At 35.8% G+C, this 25123-nt stretch overlaps 1 protein-coding gene across 5 annotated transcripts in view; it reads left to right on the plus strand.

Annotated features, from left to right (window-relative positions):
- The window catches only part of LOC113494684 (casein kinase I), a 148533-nt gene that overhangs the window by 16327 nt on the left and 107083 nt on the right, over positions 1 to 25123 (plus strand). The gene's annotated exons all lie outside the window — the stretch shown is intronic.

The following is a 25123-nucleotide window of genomic DNA, read 5'->3' on the forward strand; positions in this document are numbered from 1 at the left end:
TTACAATATCACTAACAATGTTTCTCAAGGTTACCATTATTTAAGTCAAGTATTTAGGTCGAGTTTTATTTCGTTAATAACGATTCGCTAGACTGATGATACGTACAATAATTACTGTGTTATGGTATCTTACAACACATTTACCTCAACGTATAAAAACTGTACTATTTATTAAAGCAGTGCGATGTATGCTTTTGTTTATATTAAAAGTTATTGTAATAATGAATCTAACAAATTATGAGGTTAATTTAATAGTTTCCTTTGTTACAGTACGAACAATGATTCTATTAATAAACCAATGCTAATATCGTTATAAGAGTCTATATTAAATAGCGTATCCAAGAACACAAAACATCAGTTGTTTGTTTTTAATAGAATATGTAACGTTAAATAAATATTCATAGTAACTGAATCTTACTACGGATATTATCAAAACAGCAGAAACAAGGAGCCTTTTACACGCGATGCGATAAATTATCATTTGTATGGCCAGCGAAGAAATGCATGAACATAGTCAGATTTTCAAAACACAAAATTGAATGGAATAGATGATTTTACTTAAAAAAAATAGGCTTGATTTAAGAACTATCGAATTTAATTTTGATCACCAATATTAAATCATAAGACAACGCAATATTCAATATTTTTTCAGTGAGCTTATTTCATTCCGTATCGAATCGTATCGTTCTTGCTGATTGTACCGATGGTTATTCTTACCTAAGCGAGTCCCTTGTGCCACTGTTTACAGAACGCGGCGTGAGTCATAAGGAGTGCTCGGTATTTCAGACATCCGCGTTTGCCCGCTCTTGCCCAACGATGGCTTACATAGATTATTGAAGACAAGTTTTATTGCTCTCGAAATATAGATAGTTCAAGGAATTTATATCCAAGATTCCACAGCCCTATGGCATTAAGTATAGGCCATTCGTATATGAAATTCACTTCATCTAAGTAAATGTGGGTAACTCAGCACAAAATTAGTGTGCTTCTCAAATACTCATGAGCAACGATTTATTGCGTAAATAAATAAATTAAAAGTCCAATGTGCTTAAATTACCAAATCGTTTATGAATAATTGTTTGATATTCATCATTTAGTTAGTAACTCTCCCTACAAGAACAGTCAACGCAGAAATAAAGTGTGATCATTGCTCAAACCTTCTCAATACCCAATACTTTATTGCTTCCATAATGTAGTTACAGGTGGTAATTTTAGGTACAATGATCAATTATGGACTCTATGGAAAGAGGCCAGTGTCCAGCAGTGGGACGTGGGATAGAGTCTGATATTACGTTTAGAATATATTAGGTATGTTTCGTTTTGAATAAGGATAAAAAGAAAAAAATGTGTAATAGCAATTAAAATGCACTGCCGATATTACAATTTTGAGCGGTAGGTACTGTTTTGTTTTAGTCGAGACAGTATTCAATGTTACAATTATGCAAAGAGAAGAATCTAATTACTACAATCTCACGAAACTACCAATCAGTTCAGAAGCCGTAACCAGAATCCAGTAGCAACCGTTCGTTGATTTATTTAACGTCGTTAAGCTCATTGAAACCGGCTACCGTATTAATTAAAACGTATAAAACGATCAGACGGCCATGAATTAATCTGTCTAGTCAAAGGCAAGCGGCGGCTTGTATAAATAAACAAATGAACGAGACGGTGGATAAACGAAGAACGTCAATATAGGTACGGGAAAGTCACGTGCGGTGTGTATTGCGAGATTTGTAAGAAGGTTTTAGTCACCTTTTGTAGTTTTTCAACTGTCACGAAATGGTCTGACATATTGTGGTCATTCTTTATCGTTCTTTTAATTTCTCCGAAATCTTTGATTCATATGTCTGTATTAATCAATGAACTAATGATTATTAAAATTTCTACCTTATCATTTTTGCGGTAACGTCTATCGAGTTGTATATCTATCGCGGTAACGTGCATTGCAATTCTATAGCATAGTATTAGCATTGATATATTATGCGTCGGCATTTTGTATTCTACCCGTTGTGGAATATTATATTTAAAAAAATATACCATGGGTGTACAAAAGGAGCACCTTTTATTAAATGTTTAAATCAACTAGTCCTGTGCAATACAATGAGCACAGTGACTGATTAGAAGCCGCTGCACACCACAGCCGGTTAAATTTACTGAATTGCTGCTTTCAATTCGGAATTAGAGGTAACTGTATTGTGCTATACAAGCCTAACGAGTTAGGTATATGAGGATAAAACGACAGTTGTTAGAGACGTACTGTGGTTGACTTAAATAATGTTTAATTAATAGTAAAATTCAATATGACTAAAACTTGCTGGCGTGGTAAAGTATTTTTGCGTGCAAAAAGTCTAGCTACGACAGATCATGAGATACAATCTGATGTCGGGCGGACAGACAGGCAGAGGAGCCTCAGTGTGAGGGTTCCGTTTTTACCTTTTGGTAAAGAAACTACTCTGAAATAATTTAATGTTATTTCGCGAAAATACATTATAATCTCATTAAACTACTGACTGAGTATTTAGCTGTTTTTGGAAGTAAGAGCCTTCAAAAACAGCTTACACAATCCCTATATTAACCTGTTCTTGATACAATAGCTGTGGCTTTTTCACGAATTAAGTAAATAAATAAAAGTCCTCTTAGAAGAACAGTGGACACATACAAACAAAATCAGGCCTGTCTATTTTTCAATATACCCTACAAATATCCGGCGAAACCATAATAAAGGGAGGGACACACTTGCTTCCTTTGCTGAACTAATTTTCTTGTTTCTTTTACACATTATAGCACTTTGTTGTACAAAAGATTGCGGGGAAAGGTAGCCAAAGATATTACACGTTTTCTTTTAATTTCCTGAGTAAATACACAGTACATTTGTAGGTCTGTGTTGTGGGCGTTGGAGAGAGATTTCGAGGTAATGTTGAGAGATACTGTTTGTTTGCCTAGTAAATACTAGGTTTATAAGTAATTGGTATGTGGATTTGTGTATAGAAGTGAAGTCTCTAGATTTTCTCTACTATTTTCTATAGTTCTGCAGTTCAGTTATTGAATGTGGTACCTAGCCTTTTGGAGTTTTCGGTCAAAGGTAAAACAAACAAAATAATAAGAATCAAAATCATGGTTAAGCAACGAATGGCGCGGTCATAAAGATGATGGATAATATTTTGAATTCGTAATCCTTAGTATCGTTCTTGATTGCTTTTTTCTCTTGTGATCCAATGTGGTAACTTAGTGGCACTATGGCAAGCCTTTTGAGTACCGACATAGGTACTCCTAGACAGAAGCAACGTAAATAACATAATTAAATTAAATTTTCACTTATTTGGGAGTGTAGTTTTGAGTCTGTAAATATGTAGTATTTAACTAAAAAAAAAGAAAAATTATATACCGCTTTCTGGTCTTTAGGGGTTATTTATTCGCGTTTCACTGCGGTTTCATTTCGTTTCAGTCCTGCAGTAATTTCTTTAGCTGGATTTACAATGCAGACTGAAAGGAAAAAATACGACTACGAAGCTTAACGTGTACTGTCGCCGACAGCGCCGTGACGTTAAAATACAGTCGCTTGCAAAAGTGTTTAATAAAATTGTTTAATTGCAATTCTGATGATAAAGGTAAGCGATATTAGATCTTACCTTTAGAATAAAAAGAATCATTTTAGATTAACTTACTCCATTAAAATCCTGTTAAGGGCAAACAATGTTCGAGCAATATTACGTTATATTTTTTTCTGTTTTTCCCAGTCGGTAAATAATAGCAATCTAATATAATTCAAGGTTACGCTTTATGAGTTCCAGGAAAATGATTTCTGTAGACTACCCTCTTATTGACCGTCTTAACCCAATTACTGGAAACATCGACAGGTCAATCCTGCTTTATATAACTGTAAATAACAGTAGCGGTAAAAATAATTCCAAGAATTTATTGAAAGAATAAATGAAAAGCTTTTTTTTTAAATATCTTAACAATGATGTAATTCAAATAGTTTACAATACTTTCTTTATTAATAGGTGTGTTTATTAAAGGTACACTTATGGAGAAAAATTGTAAATAGGACGTCTAATATTCTCTTTCCAAAATTATCGATAAATGCCGAAAATAATATTTTTTAACATTTGCTAGCATTAATAACTAGTTATTTTTCCATAAAAAGTGATATTTATTACCTACGTAACACAAATGAAAATAGAACAAACTAATTGCTGTATTAATAAAAATATGACAATCATCATCTTACTATAGAGGCAAAAGCAGCCATTTACATTTAAAAACAGCCATTTTATTTTAACAGAGTTTTAATGAAGGCAACAGACTCTCAGTACTAGTTCCACAATTTTGCAAGTTTAAAAAGACAGCTATCCCTAGCGACTAACAGAAATGGAAAAGATTCGCAGATTTTGTAAAATAAAAATACGCTACAGTTTTATTGAGCCACAAAGCGTTATTTGAAAACTCTTAGAAGTTTTCAAATGAGCTGATTCAGGATCTAAAAGACAGTTAGCAGTAAATATTTCTCGTCATCTTGTCTTTTAAAGACAAGACATACTGTCTTTTAAACAATGGCGATATATGTATTATTCACTCTGTATGTATAAATACATAATCTTCCAAACAGAACGGAATATTCGTAGACCTAATAAACAGCTTTATCTTTTGTGTTACTTTCAAATAATAATATTATAAGACAAGTATCTAATTGCTATTAAATTTAATATTATTCAATACAAATATTCTGAAATTCGCCTTAGTCGTTGTAAACTACGCAATATCTAAAAGCATTTTTGGATTCTTTAGACAAATATCGACCGCTTGTTTTCTAAGCTATAAACCACTGCGTTTGACACAGATCAATCACACATGCAAAAGAAAACAAAAGAGTGTCATACAAAAGAGTACCGACATTCAAAAATGTTCGGTCTTCTATAGGGATTATAAAAGTACCGATGAAAAAGCGTTTGACCACCAAAGTCGATGCCAAGACAAAAAGACGTGATACCGATTCAGAAATATTTTTATTTTAAGTACAAAAAATACTAACCCCGTACCCACTAGAAATAAAAACTACAGGGCCAAACTTAAGCAAAATTACATCTATTTCACGATTAATGAAAGAAGAATGAACAAAATCGTCTCATCCAGTCCGAAGTTCTGAAGTAAAAAGGATTAAAAAAAACTACATTTTGAATTGAGAATCTGTCTTTTCATTTTTAATTGGGTTAAATCGTCATCTGAATCTCGGTAAGCATAGACGTCCATACTACCGGCCGCGGTAGACACTTGATTCAATATCCGTATTACGAAACCGCGACTCCAAGAACAATCGTAATAGCACTTATCGAAAACCTAATCGTAAAACATAAATCCGCTCAAATTACCGTTTCAGGGCTCGGTTTCAATATTGGCTAAATGTTTCCCGATAACACGTCAAACGTTAAAGATTTATCGGTTTAAAAATGGCGAATATCTTTTACGATGCTTAGTCGTCTAGACTAAGTGCTTGGAGACTTAGTTGTATTTTATAGCTGAGAATTTGATAATAAGCTCATCGTAAAGAGCAGTAAAGGTCTTTGATTAGAATTTTGTTTTGTATGGTAGTTCAGTTGAGTCTGGAGGAGGCTGGCACAGGACCATAGAAATTGGCAGGAGAACGGGGAGGTTTATGCTCAGCACTACGAGGTGATTAGTGATGATGATATTACAGTGATAGATAGGGATATAAACATGGCGCCTGTTTTGTGTAACTAATAAAATACTCATCGTACTTACACGTGTCATATCAAATTTTATCTTCAATCAATCAATTAATCAATTCAACCTATAGATGTCCACAGCTGGACAAAAGCTTCTCGCAAGTTTCGCCAATGCAGCATTGTAATCTTAGGTACTTACGAAATTCATTGACAAAATATCGAATGAATCTTTATTGAAACTACACCTTCCGACACTTAAGGAAACAGGATGAAAAACGTTACGAAAATATTATTGCTCAGAGCCAAAATATTTATACACGTTCAACTCTAAGAATCTATTATTTAGTTCTATTGTTACAGTAGGCCTAACGTCTATCAGTCTAGTCTTAAGATCCCTAGAACAATGCTTACATCCTGAAATCGGATAGAACTAGTCATTAACGCTAATTAGAATCCCGATCCTCTCAGATTACTACAAAAAAATCCCTTCATTACAAACCCCAGGCTCGACATGGAAACTATTTTCTTGAACTCATTCCAAACTACGTTCGTGTCGGCTTCCAGTCTTACCGGATTTCGTTGAAGGTTTATTCCTGTTGCTTGTAAACTCCACAAAATGTGTGTAATTTTTAAAACATGGTACACAAATAATTTATAACCAGGATTAATACAGGATAATTTTTATCCCAATTTTATATTCCTGTATTTTCGATTTGTAGTGGGCTGGTCCGCGGCATCAGTTAGTGCATCTATAATAAGACCACGGCATCCGACATTCTATCTTAGTAGGTATCTCACCGTGTATGATTGCAATTGAGGACGAAACTTAACAATATTAGTCGTTGGCGATTTCAAATTCCAATATTTTAAATCTAGGTATCATTACGATGTTTTCCTTCACCGTTTGTCAGCACTGTCTTAGGGTACTTAAAAAAATACATATAACTTTGAAAAAGTATCTTTGTAAATAGCCTGCATCGAGCGAATACGAATCGGTAGGTATGCACATGTAACCTCCTACATATTTAGGTACCTTAACGCATTTTCGAGGCATTCCATTAATATGGAAAGTCCCATGAGCCATGACGTCATATCCATAAAACACATAACCATACACCATAACCCGTTCTCCTAACAAACCTGCCATATCTCGAAGTTGATCACGTTGCAGTATAATGCAGTCATTAACCGCTCTAATGGCGGGACATAAACATTATGGCCTGAACTCTCGTAAACGTCAACAATACACATTTAATAACTACACTTTTATAGATTTATATTTTAGAAACCCTGCTGTGAAAGTGTTAGGTTTACCTAATGTTGATATTAAAACCTTTTTAGTTCACAGTGAGAAAAAAAGCTGCGAGAGAAAAAAGCAAATGCGTTCTTATTTAAAAATAACTTTAAAAGGAGTTTAAATTTTGGTTTCTTCAAACGGTTTTTGAGCTGTTCCATTTACTTGATGGTTTTCCTTCCGTGCTTTTCCTGTCCCAGTATTTAATCTTTTACGTATTTTTCTTGAAAATGTAAATTTCGTAAATGAAGCTCAAAGATTAATTACAGTTCACTCCGAAGAAAATATGGAGTAGGTACCTATTATCATAAATCACTGAAAGTAACACTGGAAATGTCCAATTAATAAGAAGTGTTTTAAAAATAAAGGAATTTTAATACACGATATTTGTTGCCAGTATAGGTTCGATCGCTGTTGTTCATATCTGTGAATCGTGGTTGGTGGTGTCGTATTTGATTGTAGATGTATGTATGTAGACAAATTACACATATTGGGAATGAAATTTACTAATAAGCAAAAAATACTTAATTAATTTTGTATAAAAAGGGGAGAAAGTTTCGTGTTGCGAAATAGGCCATATTAAAATACAACTTTATAAAAATACTTTTTAGTCATTCTTTTATAGTTCAGAACCGTAGTATTCCTCAAAGAATATCCTTCCAAGCTTTTATTTAGCTTTTCTTAGCACTTACAGTTCAAAAGTTACCGCTTCATTTACATCTTAATTCCTAAACTTCGCAAACAAAGGCTTAAAACAAAATATACCTTTTCTCATCCACCACTTAAGCATGTATACTTCAGCAGCAACGTGACCTTGCAAAAATGAACTTTAATGCCTAGAACTTAAGTTTGTCCATTTGAAGTCCCTAAGGCCTGCTGTACTTAGTTTCTAAAAATCTAAGTTAGTACACGACTCTCTCTCGGGCTCTCCACTGGAACATGCATTAGAATGAAGGACATGACCTTCTGTACCAAATAAGATACGTGTGGGGATGAAGGGATTTGAACTAGGATGTTCTGATCCCAGTCGAATATGTAGTAGAATATGAAGCATTAATATATCATCCTGTATAAACAAATGAGAATGGTTCAACATGGTCGTGGAAAATTATTGGCTAACAATTCACTTCATAGTAAAGACGAAGGTTGAGAAGATCAAACATTATGGCTACTACTGCTATACCGTACTGCTATACCGTAGGTTCAATTCTTACCCAGGACAAATATTTGTGTGATGAGCACGATCATTTGTTCTGTGTCTGGATGTAATGTATCTATATTATGTATGTATTTAGAAATATATAAGTGTGTTTATCAGTTATCTAGTAACCGCAATATAAGCTTTGCTTATTTCGAAACCACTTGTGTGTGAGGTGTAGTGCGTGAGTTGTGTTGTTACTGAACCTCAAAATGTACTAAAGTCAATACATTTTGTAACAGTTCGTCCTAATGCACTGGACACTAGCGCTGAGTAGTGCAGTGGCACGTTTTGGAACTACGCTCGGTTGACAGCAAATGACGATGATATCACTCGAGCTTGGTTAGATAGAAACATTTCAGGACAAAATCAAAAAAGTTTTGGTACTTAACCGCTTTACTTGTTACCATATAGAGTGTATATTTTAAAAAAGATTTTTGTTGCCATGCTTAGGTAGCTCAACTTTTTCTCAAGGTTATAAATAATGCATGCAGCTCGTGACGAAACATTAATCAACACCTTCGTAATGTGAGGGAGGAGAGACATTAATTTTGTATTTACAAAAGGTATTCGCATACCTTTTGTAGATACAAAATTTATGTCTTTAAACTAAATACGCTCCAGAAACCAATGGTTGTGATGAACCGTTAATATTAAAACGGCTTTATTTATATATATATATAACCAACATCCCGATACATAACAAATGATCGTGCTCATCACGGAAAAAAAAGCTGGGAATCGAACTCACGACCTCTGGAATAGCATTTAGGGCCACTGCCTACAAGACCGAATTACTTCATATAAAAATGAAATCTTTTAATTAAATCTTTAATGCGTGATACTTCATTCCTACGTCATATGCTACATCGGTGTCAAGTAAATCTTCTTCTAATATATAAAATTCCCGTGTCACGATGTTAGTTACCGTACTCCTCCGAAACGGTTCGACTGATTTTTATGAAATTTTGTATACATATTGGTTAGGTCTGAGAATAGAACAACATCTATTTTTCATACCCCTAAGTGATAAGGGTTGCTCACACTAAAAAAAATATATTTTATTCTTTGGACGAAATTATTTGTTTTTATTTTTTTATAATGTGGCATTAAAAATACAAACAACTAGAAAAAAAAAATCGGCAAAGCAACGTTTGCTGGGTCAGCTAGTAAGTTTATATATTTTAACTAAGACGAATACGTATTCGAAGTAAATAACTATTATAAGAAGATAAGCATCATATTGCGTTAAACGCCCGCTAATCCTCCGAAGTATTAAAACTTGAGAGATATAATCTCGCCAGCTCTAAGGGACTCATAACTCTTCGGAGGGACTTTAAGATCTATTATCTAAGAATATTCAGTTTAATTAACAAGTTTGTGTTTGAATAAACGACGCTTAGCAAGAGATTTCAATATAGGACTTTAGTCGCTGTGGAAGAGAGATGCCACTACACTGGGCGTAGTTGCGTCTTGCTTTTACATATGCCAATCATCTCCTCGTAGAGTATTATACTTAGTTACACTCCTCCAAAACCGCTTGACCGATTCTCATGAAATTTTGTGTGAATATTGGGTGGCAGAGTCAGGTAGTAACACGCAGTAGTAGTAATATGTTTTTTCTACATACTCCAAAAATTCCCTCAAACATTTTTATATGGTAAAACACAGACACACATTCACACCGAGACAGCTTGTGGTATTGTAATTTTGTTAAAATTGTGGAAGAGAGAAAGCGCCCTAGGCTGTGTAATGCGCTGTCTCTTTCTCACAATTGTATCTCTCTTTAAGAGGTACTGGTAGGCCCCCATGAGGCGCATTTCATTAGATATCGTGTAATTTAGTGATAACTGAAAACATAATTACATATAACGGCCTTAATGACACCGCTGGGATGTCATGGAGTGTCAAGGTCGACACTGAAGGGTCGTTTCTCGGGTAAAATAATACATTGCCTCTATTATACTATGTGCCAGCAAGGATATATATTATTACAGGTCGTGGTAACGATTCGGTTCTATGTATGGATTATTATATTGTAGGTGCAGGTCCGATACTAATGCAGGCAAAACACGAATGTGGCTTTTTGTGAGATAAATGCAATTTATTTATCGTTCTGAGACGCCACTGACGAGTGCTGAAGGAAATTATCATAAAGAAAACTCAGACTCCAATTACTCCAAATATTGTGGAATCTGAAATCGTGAGCCGGCAATGAGCTAGCGTGGCGATCTGTGCTATTGAGCATTGATCAAATTTTTATTAAATTGTTATTTTATTCGTGCATACATGCACGAATAAGACATCAGACCGACCGACTACCATATTTATGTATCCCTCATAGAAGTCTGAACATAAAACGGGTGGTATAATACATCTCTTTGCTTATGACTAACTCTTATATCGACCTACAAATAAGAATAATAAATTATTTCGACAATTTTATAACATTTTGAACCATAACATTAAAACTCAAAACCAATACAACTAGTGTAGCACAGTATCATTAAAAGTTAACCAAGTTCCTTGTTATTACTGGCGGGAAATAATCAAGTGAACAGTACTGCGAACACATTCGTTTTATTTATTTTACTTCTTGATCCTGATGAATTGTTTGCGGAAAAAACGAGAGCAAAAGTAAAAACTGTTTCGTTTGAATTAAAAATGTATGGAGGATAATGCCTTGCGTACATTGTGGTTAACGTTAGATCTATGCGTTGTGTAAGACTTAAAAAAATAGAAAATAATATGTGGTCATGTTTGATCAGCTGTTAAATAGCGTTTTGGTATAATGTTATTAATTATTTTCTAAAATAAAGTTAAAAGTAATCTTAAAATTAGTTTAACATCGATTCTATATTTTGATTATTTGTTGTAACAGCAGGTGGCAGCAGCAATACAGTATCACCGAAAATGTAAACTGCCACGCTGTGACGGTTCACGAAATATGGCTTGGTGACAGACATACGTACAGGTGGGCTGACGGTGGTGCCGCAGAAATAGGTTTTTCCCCTTGGGTACAGAACCCAAAGAAGGTATTCAATAATATTTAACAGCAGCTCTAAGTATATAAGGACTATTTATGTTTTGGTCCTTACTTCGAACGTTTATATAAATGTATGAAAACTTTTAGCTCATAATCCCTATTAGATACGAGTAGGCACAGCTGTGTTTCTTTCCATCTACTTTATGAGTCCCAAGTAACTACTTACCGAACGGATCAATAACCTGAACGCCATCATTTCCTTATTGAAAAACTTACACTTTTATGATAGTCCAAGATAGCTATGTAACTTGGATCATAATTGTAGATTCAATGGTAAAAAATTTGATTGATTTTTAGTTTGAGCAAGTTTTATTTAGTGAACAATTTATTAATAGAAATATTTGTATGACCTCACGATTGAATGGGATTTCTGTGTAAGATATCAGATTTATTAAGACCGAGAAATGGAATTCAGATATTCATTTATTATTTAAAAAAAGCGGCCTCACAGTCAGGAATTTAATCCTGGTTATCCAGAGGTTTAATAAACATTAAAGGAAATGCACAATCGTTTTCATTTCGCTTTTTCTATGAAAATTATAAAATAAACAAGAATTTCCGAGAGCATATATTGCATATATTTACTACCGTAACCTTGCGTTAATTCAATTCAAAGTTCAATTCTCAAGAGACCGAATAATAACTATAACGGCTGGAAATTGACACGTGAAATGGCTGCAAACAACAATTTGAACTTAACTCGTTTCAACAATAACAATTAGCTTATAATTAACTTTACCTTTTATCTTTATTAGAACTAGTTTCAATGGATATTAGAACTGAAATCAAAAGTCAATCATCTTTAATTGTAATTGAGTTGTTAAAGTTTAATGGACGCCAAATCGAGATGGTTGTTAAGCATGAAAACTCGGTTACTTAAAATATGGTAACACGGACTCTTGCATCACTTGTGTCGGGTCAGTTAGACAGTGGTCTATATTGGGGAGATCAGCATCTAGGTTCCCCAGCAAGTCCTACTTAAAGAGATGGAGGAAGAGTGTTTAGGAATAAAGTTATTGATTGATTGGATGTACTCTCTTAATGAAGGTTTTCATCGTTACTACATCTTTACACAGTTGGACAGAGGTCTCGGTTTTCTGTTTAACTTGTCTCTATCACGTGCTAGTGACCAGTTTGGTTAAAAAAAATGTATACGCACGGGTGTATCCATCACTATCAATCGAATGACTGGAAAGATTTTTACGCTCTTCATATTTTTACTACGACTGTTGGAAAACACACCTAGTATTTCTGTATACTTCGGTAAGTACACAAATAATACAAAATATGAAGTAGTTTGCAACTCGTACGAGCTCGTTTGCATAAAGGACACAAATTCAGTTTCAACGTCGTTGTTTTTCGCTTTGTCTGTGACACCATTTGAAAACATGCTCACACTGAGAATACTAATAGAATAAAAACTGGGAAATTTTTCTCAAAACAATTAACGAATCACAGTTTTTATTCTGGTAGAAAACTGTATTTTAGCGAAATGAAAATATGCGTTTCTTTTCCGGAAACAAATTACTGTTTTCATTTTGTTATCGAGAAATATCAATTGCGACCTTAAAATGTATTTGATATTATCGAAAATGTGACTTTTAACTGCGATGATCATATTATTTACTGTTCAAAAATATCATGTCGGCTACCTCAAGTCCTACCTCCTACTACTGTTATAAGCGTGGAAGTTTGTCATTATGGACGTTCGTTACTCTTTCACGCAAAAATCACTAATCGGATTTAGACAAAACTTGGTATACATATAAGATCATTCAAATCCCGATTTTATGTTCCCGTGGGATTATTTCCTATTTGTAGAGGGGGGCTCGCAGACAACAGTTAGTGTAACAATGAAATTAAAGGATAAACATTTATTTAAAATCATAACCACAAGACACACTCTTCTTTAACAACTTATAAAACATTTTGGCAAATTCTGTCCGGAATATACTCCACCTGTCGACAGGATATAAACCCGATGCAATAACTTCAGTTATACGGTAACCGATAACCACACTTAAGTACATATTTCGAATATCCATATTTCAATTCAATCGTTTAGGAAAATGCGTGAAAGTTCATTTTTGTTACGGCTCATCGAGCCCCATTTCGTGCAGTTTTCCTTATCGCATTTTATACTCGAGAACCTCGTAAAATATAATGTTATATTTTGAAAATAAACTGCCTGGCAACCCACCTATGAATTACCTTTTTTGCATAAGAGAATATAATAATATATTAATATTTTTATTCATATTTTGAACATTATTTATCATGATGTATTAGTATATGGCACTCATGTCTGCTTAAATATTCTTAAGTTTCTACTTTACTGTGACAAAGGCGCCATGATTCTTATTGCGTTTTCAATAATATGATTATTTTACGCTTCCAATTCAAACCTTCCTCTCTCTCTTAGTAGTGGTTAAAGTTTTCGCAAAACTATTCAAAATAAAAAACAAATGTGTCAAACTAAAATTAACCTTATGTATGTTGCCGTAAACATTATAACATTATTATAACTTGCCTAAGATAAAATTATACATACACTTAATTAATATAACATATCCAATTTCTAATCAATAATTAGCTCTTTGGGGGAGGCCTACGTTCAGCAGTGGACGGCGATAGGCTGAGATGATGATGATGATGAATTAGCTACAACTTTGTGGCAACAAATTGCACTGATACGAATCCCACAGGACATGATAAGTAAATATAGAGTGCACCTGTGAGGGTCCCATACAAATACCTCATGCACACCTCATTAAACATTAATCAATGTAATCTCTCCCGTTATATGACATAGTACTCATAGTAACTGTCTCCAGCGAATTATACGTAAGCAATTAGCTACGTAACTAGCTCTATGGGGAATACAGGCGTTTTCGATTATATAATACGTCATGTTGCATGGGTCTGACTGGGTATGAAAATCAAATAACATCGTTCTGTTATAAGTATGTACATGTGTAATGTATATGATAGTGCCTAACGGCTGTATACCCAGAAAACGTATTTGTGGATCACTCAAACGCTCGTCCTACGCGGGGATCGAGCTCGCGACACGTCGCGCCCATTGGGTTTGGCATGGTCACCTATACCAGTTGGCTATCCGTAGATTCACACAAACAAACAAATTTCATATTATTACGTATTTATTGCGATATCTTCATCTCAAAGTTTGAACCCCCTTCGGATATAGATACAAAGCATGTTACTTCGTAATCACAAGAGTTCTTCATCACAAAAGTCACTGGCATCTCATTAAAGTCAAAGTCAACAAGCCTCAGCAACAAGAGAGTTCACAAACTCCTGACACATCCTTATAGAGTTATATTGTCTTTGAATACTGCTTTATCTATTTATAAACAATTAACGTTTTGGTTGTTGGTTGTTTATATCTTGTATTAAAAGCGGCGAGTCAAGTGTAAGGGAAATTCAATTACTGTGATAAATAAAATACGATCGTTTCTGAGGTTAAAAAACATTTTAAAAATACCTTTTCAAGAAATTAGACTATTGAAGATGTTTATATAGGTAGGTACCTTAGTCTCTAAATGTCATCTCTTCATAATACATGATCGATAGAAAGATATTTCATTCGTCCATCCATCATCCATTCGTCTGCTATGATTTTTCCGGTAAGAAATTCTCATAAAATATAATAATATTACAATTGACATTGCTCCGCATATTGTGATATCAAACTTACTATTCAACTACTAATAAGACTTACAACGGTACAACACCATCCGTGAAACGTCACCCGTATGCGACAAAAAAAAATAACTCTATTACAAAACTTTTGTCCCTTGAAGATACTAATCCAAGTCCAACATAATATAATATAGTAAAACTGTCTTCCCACTTCCTAAGCTCGGGTTTGATCAGTTTCTGATGGACCTAAGCCGTGTTACTTTGAGCTGCAAACTTTGGTTATGAACTTAAACGCTCAAGTGCTTACAGCCTTCGGATCTGTGATATGGGTAGCAGAGCTCCAACGACCGATAATAACTCAGATGAATGAATAATGGTGACCGGGTAATAAATTTTTGGTTGGTTGAATGTGTTACTAGATTCTTGGTGTTAGTAATTTGATAGCAAAAGTAATATTAATAACATAAAGATTATTAAATGATGCAACGCGTATTTACCAGGGTTGCCCGACTAATATCGTCCGGAGTCCTGTATCATGAGCTGACAAGGCGGGCTCGCGCATTGTACAATTCGTTGTTAAGTTTTATCTCCCGGTGATCTTTATAGTTTGTCACATTGTCTGTAAAACAAACGGTTTATACGAAAACTAGTCCGAATGTTAATATCCAGTTTTCGGTATTCTTATATATGAGCAGATAATATCGATACTTCGTTTGTCATTATTTTGCAATTTATATCACATACACAAAATGACATTGAACATCGAAATACACCAACATTGTGAAATTACACCACAGGGGCAAAATTAAAAAACGAAGTGCCCATATTTGTTATGAAAATACAGGACATATCTACCACCAACAAATAAAGCGAGGTTCAAATACTAAAACGATGGTTGAAGCTCCAATTTACGAAGTGAGTTTCGATTGCAGGGAATATACCGATTTCCCGTGGATGTACAAGGCAAGGGCATTCGAAAACCATTTATGTATGAAATTGTAGTACAGATGTCTGACGTGAATTGGAATTTGAGAGCGTTAGTAGTTAAAATACGTAGAGTTAGTACTCTTATAAAACTCGGCACAAGCGATGATCGAATTTAAATTTAGTTACTTGTGTTTGGGGGATAGTCATTGGAGTTGGCTGACAGAAAAGTCTTTCAGTTACGCTAATGGGTGAAATATTCAAGGACATGCCTTGTCTCTAGTTGGTACCACAGTACCTCAAAAGTTGGTCAGCGTTATACAGCAGGTAATAACAAATGATTTTATTCTACTTAAGCCTCCAATGGCAATCACGGACCCATACCATCGGAAAGTCCCACCACACCCTACATAAGCCCATCTAGGTATACTTCACAATTAAAATTCAGACATTATGCAAATAGGCCACACCGGACGACTTTTGTCGTCAATTTCGTACCAAGACCTCATAAATATGAAGGGTTTCGAGGTAACTTCTGGTCGTATCTTATGATTACTAATAAAACCGGGAAGATCATTGATTTTTGCCTAAAATATTACACGGTTCGAGCCTTTCATGGCATCGTTTTAACAATATTAAATTTCTATGAGATCATTTTTTATCATTTTCAACTGAAGATCTAAAGGTGGGAGGTATGGTATGATAACCAAATTTACACAAATGGATTTCTATTTGTCTATATACCAAATGTTGGGCATATACTTCTTTCCTAGCCCGAAAGGGCTAAAACCTTTGATGCTGAAAATCATTGTCTGTCAAATAATATAATTAACTCAATTTTATTTTCATGTAAGCTTTTGACCATTTTCTCAAATGATAAACTCGTTCCAACGCAACGAACAAATTAAAATCAACTAGATTCTACTGACATTATAAACGCAAAAGTTTGAATGTATCGATGTTTGTTTATCTTTCACGCAAAAACCAATAAATGGTTTTAGATGAAACTTAGTACACGGATAGTATATAACCAGGATTAACACATAGGATAGTTTTTATCCCCATTTTATGGTTTCGTTTTATAGAGGGCGGGCCCTTAGGCATCTGCTAGTAACTTTAAATATAACAAGTACAGTCTTTTAATGATTGGACAACAACAAAATTGTCCAAATTACGTCCTACAGAACAACCCTTGAAAATTCTTGGAAGTTACTACATAAGGTACCCTTGACCACAATCATTATCTGTAACCAAAAATAACTTCTAATGGAACACGAACTTACTGAAGTAATTTAAACACACTCACGTTTTCCGGAGTGTGTGGTATGCTATTACAAGTTTCCGACGCTCTGTTACTTAAGTCCAGGACATTATGTAAGACCCGGCTGACCAGTGCCCGAGTTGATATATGGCGTATTTTTAACCATTTTGTAGTAAGGACTGTAATTCTTATGTAGCGGTTTCCACCAAGCATTTGTGGATCACGCACCTACTTGTCCTACGCAGGAATCAGCATCGCGTCGCGCTCTTTGGGTTTGGCTTTACCACTCCGCTATGTGTCAAAATGACACTCACTACCTATTATGATCAATCTCATGATCTAAAGATAACTTCCTGCTATATCACAACATATTAGAATACATGAGTATTGAATCATGGATAAGTTTATATAGTTTATTATTATAAAGTAAATTTAAAGTAAAATAAAATCCTGTTAGTTTTACGATTGCTTCGGTTATTCAATATCTGTCTACCTATCGCAATTTGATCCACTAGTATAACAATCAAATCAAATAAAATAAAGTTATTTCGATTTCAGCATATTTTTTTGGCTTTCTTCCAAAACCTGCCGGGTTTCATTAGCATATAACGAACTCACATTTTAATAGCTTTATTATAAAGTCAACAATATCTTCACCTTCAAATAAAATTTTGGATAGATAGCCAAGTGGTCTTAAATTAATCTCTTGTTAGTCAGCAATTTTTCAAATTAATTAGTCACTTGTGGACTCTCTTGCGATGTTTGCTAAGCTTTAGTACCATAAAGCACAGCGCTATATATTTCAAGACTTAACTATTTTATTGCTGAACATTTAATCTAAGTGCTGTTGGCTAACTAAGTATAGTTTTTAATAAATCTACAATCAAATAAAGACACGGGCTTTTGCACAATGGATTAATTTGTTGATGATTGTTTGATTGTTGATCATTTGATGAATGTTGGGTAAAGGGAATTCGAATGGAGCAAGAGGCGTTGCAAAGGAAATATCATGGACTAATATACTAGCTGTTGCCCGCGACTCCGTCCGCGTGGTTAGAAGATACTATAGCTTATGATTTATACCTGCCCTGTTTTTTTAAAATTTCCATTGTATCTTCGCTCCTATTAGTCGCAGCGTGATGGTATATAGCCTAAAACCTTCCTCGACGAATGGTCTATTCAACACAAAAAGATTTTTTCCTTTTGAACCAGTAGTTAAAGAGATTAGCGCGTTCAAACAAACAAACTCTTCAGCTTTATAGTAGTATAGAGTATAGATATGGAATAGACTGAGGAAATGAGTGCTGTAGAACTATTTCAACTGGTAAGAGATAGGATTCGCTATGCAGAGCAATCGGAAAGTCTCCTTAAGCAAAAGAAGAAACAACTTTTACTATTCCACTCCGTTCTATTCTAACGTTTACTCTCTCATTTCACCGTTCCAATAACTGAAGTGCTTTTCAAGGTGTCCAAACGATGCTCTCATGTCAGTTATGTCAGCTCGGTGTCCCACTGGACTATAGGCCGTAGACTATGAAGCATAGAGGTTGCAACGGTGTTTGCGCAAACACTAACTGATGTCTTGAAATGTCCCTTCACAGGTCTTTAATGTGTCTATTAGATATCTCACTTCTACTAAGTAGTCTCCTCATATTTGTCTGTACAGGTTTGACTTTTATCTAACTTTCAGGCAACGAAAACTAGGCCAGATAGAAACAATAATTAGACTTAAAATGTCATCTTTAAAGTTTCTGATGAGTATGTTGGGCTGGACTTGCCTAAATAACCATTTAACTTTCAGTCCATAAAAACTATGCAGACTCCCTGATGAGACGACTAAATGTTAAATGACATGTCCAAACTTAACGTCAATGTTCACAAGTTTTCCTTAAACTTGTTGTTTAAACCAGAAAAGTGGCCTATTGTTTGCGTCGCGAAGTAAATAAACTTCCGAAGTTACAAGTTATGGCTCGGTCCTATTAAATAGGTGTTTCATGTTTCGTAGAATGGTAATGTGGCTTGATGCTTCTGGTAATCGTTTTGGATGCCTGCCAAGATTTGTAGACATGCATTCAGTTATTCAGTTAGGTACCTTGGCAATGGAAGATAGGATTTTTGCCTGCAACTGGTTTTGTTCGACTTGTTTTGGTTTTCGTGTATTTTGTACCTGTGAGCTTTTGTGACTTTGTAGTTTATTGCATGCAGTTAGTAATAAAATATTTTAAATAGTTTAAGAGCTACTATGGTGCAATACTTATGTCTTTTATATGTTCCGTACAGTTACTATTACGAAACTATAAAGACGTAAGAAATCTAAAAGTCTGAGAAGCGAAGAAGTCTTCGTAAAGTCTTCTTCTTTTATGAGACCCGTGACGTGACTTTATATGCTAATATGAAGATGCTTATGTTTTTAAAACTCAAAATTTTAAAGTCTTAATACAAACATAAATAAAAATTAATATTCAAATTAAAGATTTAGCATATCTACAGTTGCAATATTTGAAATCTAAATTAATGTTTGAATGTCGACAGAATGAGACTGATTTAGCATCCAACATTAGCGACTCAAATTCATTCTGAATGTCTAATTACTTGTTAGTTTAAAGTGTAAACACTTTCTAAAATTACATACGAGTATATATATGCTAATATTATAAAGAGGAAACCTTTGTTGTTGGGGGTGTCAGGACATTTTTAAATAAAAACGATAATTCACGTCTGCCACTCTCCTTTACTCCAACAGAACAGGCACAAGAAGAAAAATACACAGATAATAATAAACAAAAAAAATAGAGTATAAAATAATGTTCATTCGCGAACCGTTCGCGCGCATTTTTCGATCGCGTTGCGTCACTAGATGGCGGTGTGAGCAGCGAACATGCCGGCCGCCTTGGAATCCCCAGGTTTCAAAACTAACTGCATCGCCGTTGGCGACGCACCCGCTGTCATCCTGGATGCCACTGCTCGTCGTCGATGGCACCGGAAGTGGGCAAATTTTGGAGAACGCTCGCTGTACATTGCCCGTCGCAGTTCGGAGTTCAGCAACCCGGCTCACACCGTCTTTTCCTGTGAACACCTTTACAATTCTGCCCATGCGCCATTTCAGAGGTGGTAAGTGGTCCTCCTTAATAACGACAAGGGTGTTCAAAGCTAAGTCCTGGTTGTGTGTCTTCCACTTGGTCCTTATCTGAAGCTCTGAAATGTAGTCTGTCGACCACCGCTTCCAAAATTGCTGTCTAATTTGTTCAACCCTCTGGAACCGCGTCAGGCGATTTGTTGGCTCGTCCGTCATGTCTCTGCAGGCTGGTGTCAGGAGCGACCGGCCGATGAGGAAGTGCGCCGGAGTCAGTGGAAGAAGGTCATGTGGATCAGAAGATAAAGGACACATCGGACGGGAATTCAGGACGGCTTCGATCTGTGACAACACCGTGCTGAATTCCTCGTACGTTAGATTAGCGGTACCCATAACGCGCCTAAGATGATGTTTACAGGACTTAACTCCTGCCTCCCACAATCCCCCGAAATGAGGAGCATAAGGTGGTATAAATTTGAACTCAATATTATCATTACACAAGTTATCTATAATTTGATGTGAATGCTCGTTAAACATTAACTTAACCTCTTTCATGGCTCCTATAAAATTGGTTCCGTTATCCGAAAAAACTTGAGCCGGCTTACCACGACGTGATATAAATCTTTTAAGTGCTAATAGGTACTCATGTGCAGAAAGAGTAGTGACTAATTCGAGATGAATAGCTCGTGTTATAAAGCAGACAAATAGGCATATATACCCCTTTTCTAGCTTAGCCCCCCTACCTTTGCGGTTTAGCACCGAGACGGGTCCAGCGTAGTCCACCCCACAGCGAATAAAAGGAAAACCCGGTTCCAACCGCTCTGAAGGCAGGTTGCCCATGATTGGGGTAACGGTCTTCCCCTTTAGTCGCGTGCAGCGAACACACTGATGGACTACCTTTCTGGCCAGATTTCTCCCCCCTAATGGCCACCAACTCTCACGCATAGTAGCTAATAGCAGTTGGGGACCAGCATGGAGAAGTTCGTAATGGAAATGCTGGAACAATAATAAAGTTAAACGGTGCTTACTGCATAGTAAAACCGGGTGCTTTTTATCATACTCGAAGATAGGCGAATTAGTTAAGCGTCCACCTACTCTTATAATATCATAACTATCTAAAAATACATTAAGACTAGAAATTGCACTGGTAGTTTGTAATGGTAGGTTGCCTTTTAATTTTATATATTCTTTAGGGAATGATTCGCGTTGTGCGAGTCGTGTTAACATTTGTGTTGATGCACACAACTCATCCACAGATAACGGCCCTACCATGCGATCGTGTCGCCGTGTGCGTGTATTGTGAACGAAACGCAATACGTAGGCCCCTGTACGCCTCATGCGATTATACGACGAAAACCGGTCAAAATTTATAACTACGGCGTTATTTTTTGTGACGTCACATACTAAAGCTGTAGTGTCTATTTTTAAGTCTGGTAAATTAGTGGCGTAGTCACAGTACGGTGTTATACCTTGCTGTGACCTCATCAACTCATGATCCTGCAAGAACTGTGGCCCGTTCCACCATAGACTGCAGTCACTGAGCGAGTCCAGGCTGAGACCGCGTGAGACTAAATCTGCTGGATTATGTTTAGTACCTACATGCGACCAGATAGCATTACTGGTAAGTTCATTTATTTCTACTATTCTATTCTGAACGAAGGTTTTCAACGAATGAGGTGACATTCGAAGCCACCCAAGGACAATCGTTGAATCTGTCCAGAAGAAAGTTTTATAAAAGGTCAACCGTAGTGAATTAATTATTTTTCTATATAACCGTGCACCGATTAACGCCCCGCATAATTCTAGTCGCGGTATACTAGTCGGTTTTAATGGCGCGACCTTACTTTTGGCACAGAGTAACTTACTTGTAACAGGTGAGTTATCGGAGTATGTTCGCACGTAAGCACATGCGCCGTATGCACACTGCGATGCGTCACTAAAAATATGTAATTCTATGTATTGTGTGTGAGAACTCAAAACATAACGAGGAATACGTAACGTGTGTAAACACTGTAACGTACTAATAAATTTATCCCATGACAACACTACATCATTAGGAACCGATTCGTCCCAATTTATTTTACATAACCATAACTTTTGCATAACCATTTTTGCTATTATTATTGCCGGTGCTAAAATACCTAATGGGTCATACACTTGCGCTATAACTGATAACATAGTACGTTTAGTTAATGGGTTCACATTATTAATTACCCGTGATGTAAAATGTAGTTCATCCCTTTTATTGAACCACCCCATACCTAAAGTTTTATTTTGACACTGATCACCTAATGCCAATCTTTTTGATATATCATGTGCAGTAATGTCCAGATTAAATATCCATTTACGTAATGGAAGACACGCTGCGTTCAATGTGTCAGTGACCTTATCGCACATGTTTAATAAACTATTTAAATCATCATTACCTATTAAGACATCATCTACGTAGAAATCCTCTCTAATCACAGTAGCTACCTGTTCATCCTCACATTCACTCGCAAGTTGATTCAGACACCGCATACTAAGATAAGGCGCTGATGCCGTGCCGTACGTCACGGTGTTAAGGCGATATATACCTATTGGGTCCGATGTATTTTTACGCCACAAAATTAACTGTAATTCCCGTTGATCTGGTTGGATTAAGATTTGACGGTACATTTTTTCCACATCGGCACATGCTACATATTTATACTGCCTAAAACGTACTAATATGGAAAAAATGTCGTTCTGAAGCGGCGGCCCAATCAATTGTATATTATTTAATGACTTGCCTGTAGACGTCACTGCGCTGGCATCGAACACCGTGCGCAATTTTGTAGTACTGCTATTTTCATTTAATACACCGTGGTGTGGTAGGAAATAGTGAGGTGACCCGTAGGTATCTATGCGTGTCATGTGACCGAGACTTTCGTATTCATTCATGAAGTTAATATATTTTTCCCTAAATTCCGGCATACGATTAAACTTCCGTTCAAGCGACAACAAGCGTTTTTCAGCCCCAGTATAACTCTCCCCAAGAACCGTAGGCGATTCCTTAAAAGGGATTCGCACTGAGAATTTACCCTCTTGAGTACGTGTTGTCGTTTCAACGAAAATATTCTCGCACATTTGCTCGTCGGCACTAAGGATATTCCCAACGTTAGTAATCTCTTCGAGTTCCCAAAATTGTTTTAATTGTACATCTAATGTTTGCGAGAAATTACAATGAATCTGATTAATGCGCAGACCATTATTACTATCATACAAGGGCCCAGACATTATCCACCCTAGCTTCGTATTTTGCAAATAAGGCCCATTTTTTAACCTTATTTGACCATCACTCAACAAATCCCAGAACTTATCCGCACCTATCAGAATATCAATATCCGACGGCGAATGAAAGCTCGGGTCAGCTAGTTGAAGATTGTCTGGGATATTAATATTATTTGCATTTATTTTAAATGCCGGTAACCTATTTGTAATACACGGTAACACTAAACATTTAATATTAGTAGGTACTATAATGCTTAACCTTCGAACGTAATAATATTTTACAAGTGTGGGTTGACCTCGCGATTGAATGACCCACACCGGTAACTTGACAAGTGGACTGTAATAAAGGTACATTTAGCTTATCGCATAATGATTTTCTAATTAAACACTGTTGGCTACCATTATCAAGGAGCACGCGTGCCGTGTGAAACTGATTTTTATTATCTGCAATATCCACTAACGCTGTGGATAACAGAACCGTAGGTACAAAAGAATATAGCGTTTGTTTACAAAGCGAGTCAGTAATATCAGCTGACGAGTGTAATGACGTCGAGACATTAGATACGTCACTAGTTACCGACTGCGACTGTGTCTTACTCGCACCTGCCACGCTTAAGTTGTCTCCGCTATCGATATGAATAAGACTATTATGCTTTTCAAGATGACATAGCCTACACGGACCGAATGTACAATCGTGTACCGTATGACTAGAACGTAAACAATTCTTACAAATATTTGTTGTGTTAACAAAATTAATCCTATCTTGAATTGGTAAATTTATAAACTTAGAACACGTATACAACGAATGATTACCTTTGCACATAACACATACGCGCGGAAGGCGTTTACTCGTTTTCGTATTGTTATTATTATTATCACCGGCACTCGTAGCGACGTAACTATGAGTAGATGGTTTTTTGTTATGTATTAATTGTGTTTGTTCACTACTTTTATTGTCGTGTGAATGTTTGGTGTGGCTTACTTTAATAATATCTAACATATCCGCCCTATCCTTGAGAAACTTAAGTAAATCATCTAACTTCACAAATGACGGCTTGCTGTTAGTATTATATAGTGTACCCTGATAGTGTTCCCACTCACGTTCGGTAATGGGATCTAACTTCGAAACAACTAGGTAAATAACTAACGTGTCCCACGCATGAGTTTGTTCCCCAAGTGAAGAAAGCGCACGTAGGTTTCTTAACACAGTGTCTATAAGTTTTCTTAATTGTGAAGCCGATTCTTTATGTAAAGAAGGAATCGAATATAAGGACTTGACGTGGTTATGTTGCAATAGACGTAGATTGTTGTAACGATTCTCTAGCAGCTCCCAAGCGTGAGTGTAATTGCTCGCCGTAAATTCCAATGCACTAATAACTTGCGACGCACTATTCGACAACGATGATCTTAAATAATGGAATTTTTGTATGTTGTCTAAATCCTCGCGTTCGTGGATCATACTAAAATACGAATTTTTAAATTCCAACCAACGATCGTACGATCCGTCAAAAGTAGGTATTTTAATATCCGGTAATTTAACCCGCATTTTGGTTTTAGAAACTACCTTATCGTAATCTACCTCCTTCTGCAACAGGAGCCTAGCGCACGCAACGGTTTTAAAATACTGCTCTTCGAAACGTTCTCGATCTTCCAAATGTTTTGGAAGGTCGAGCTCGTCCGCGTTTTCCTCGATTAAACTTTGCAAGTCGCTGTAAGATTCTAATAAAT

Source organism: Trichoplusia ni, chromosome 6, assembly GCF_003590095.1.
Source record: "Trichoplusia ni isolate ovarian cell line Hi5 chromosome 6, tn1, whole genome shotgun sequence".
Lineage (NCBI taxonomy): Eukaryota > Metazoa > Arthropoda > Insecta > Lepidoptera > Noctuidae > Trichoplusia > Trichoplusia ni.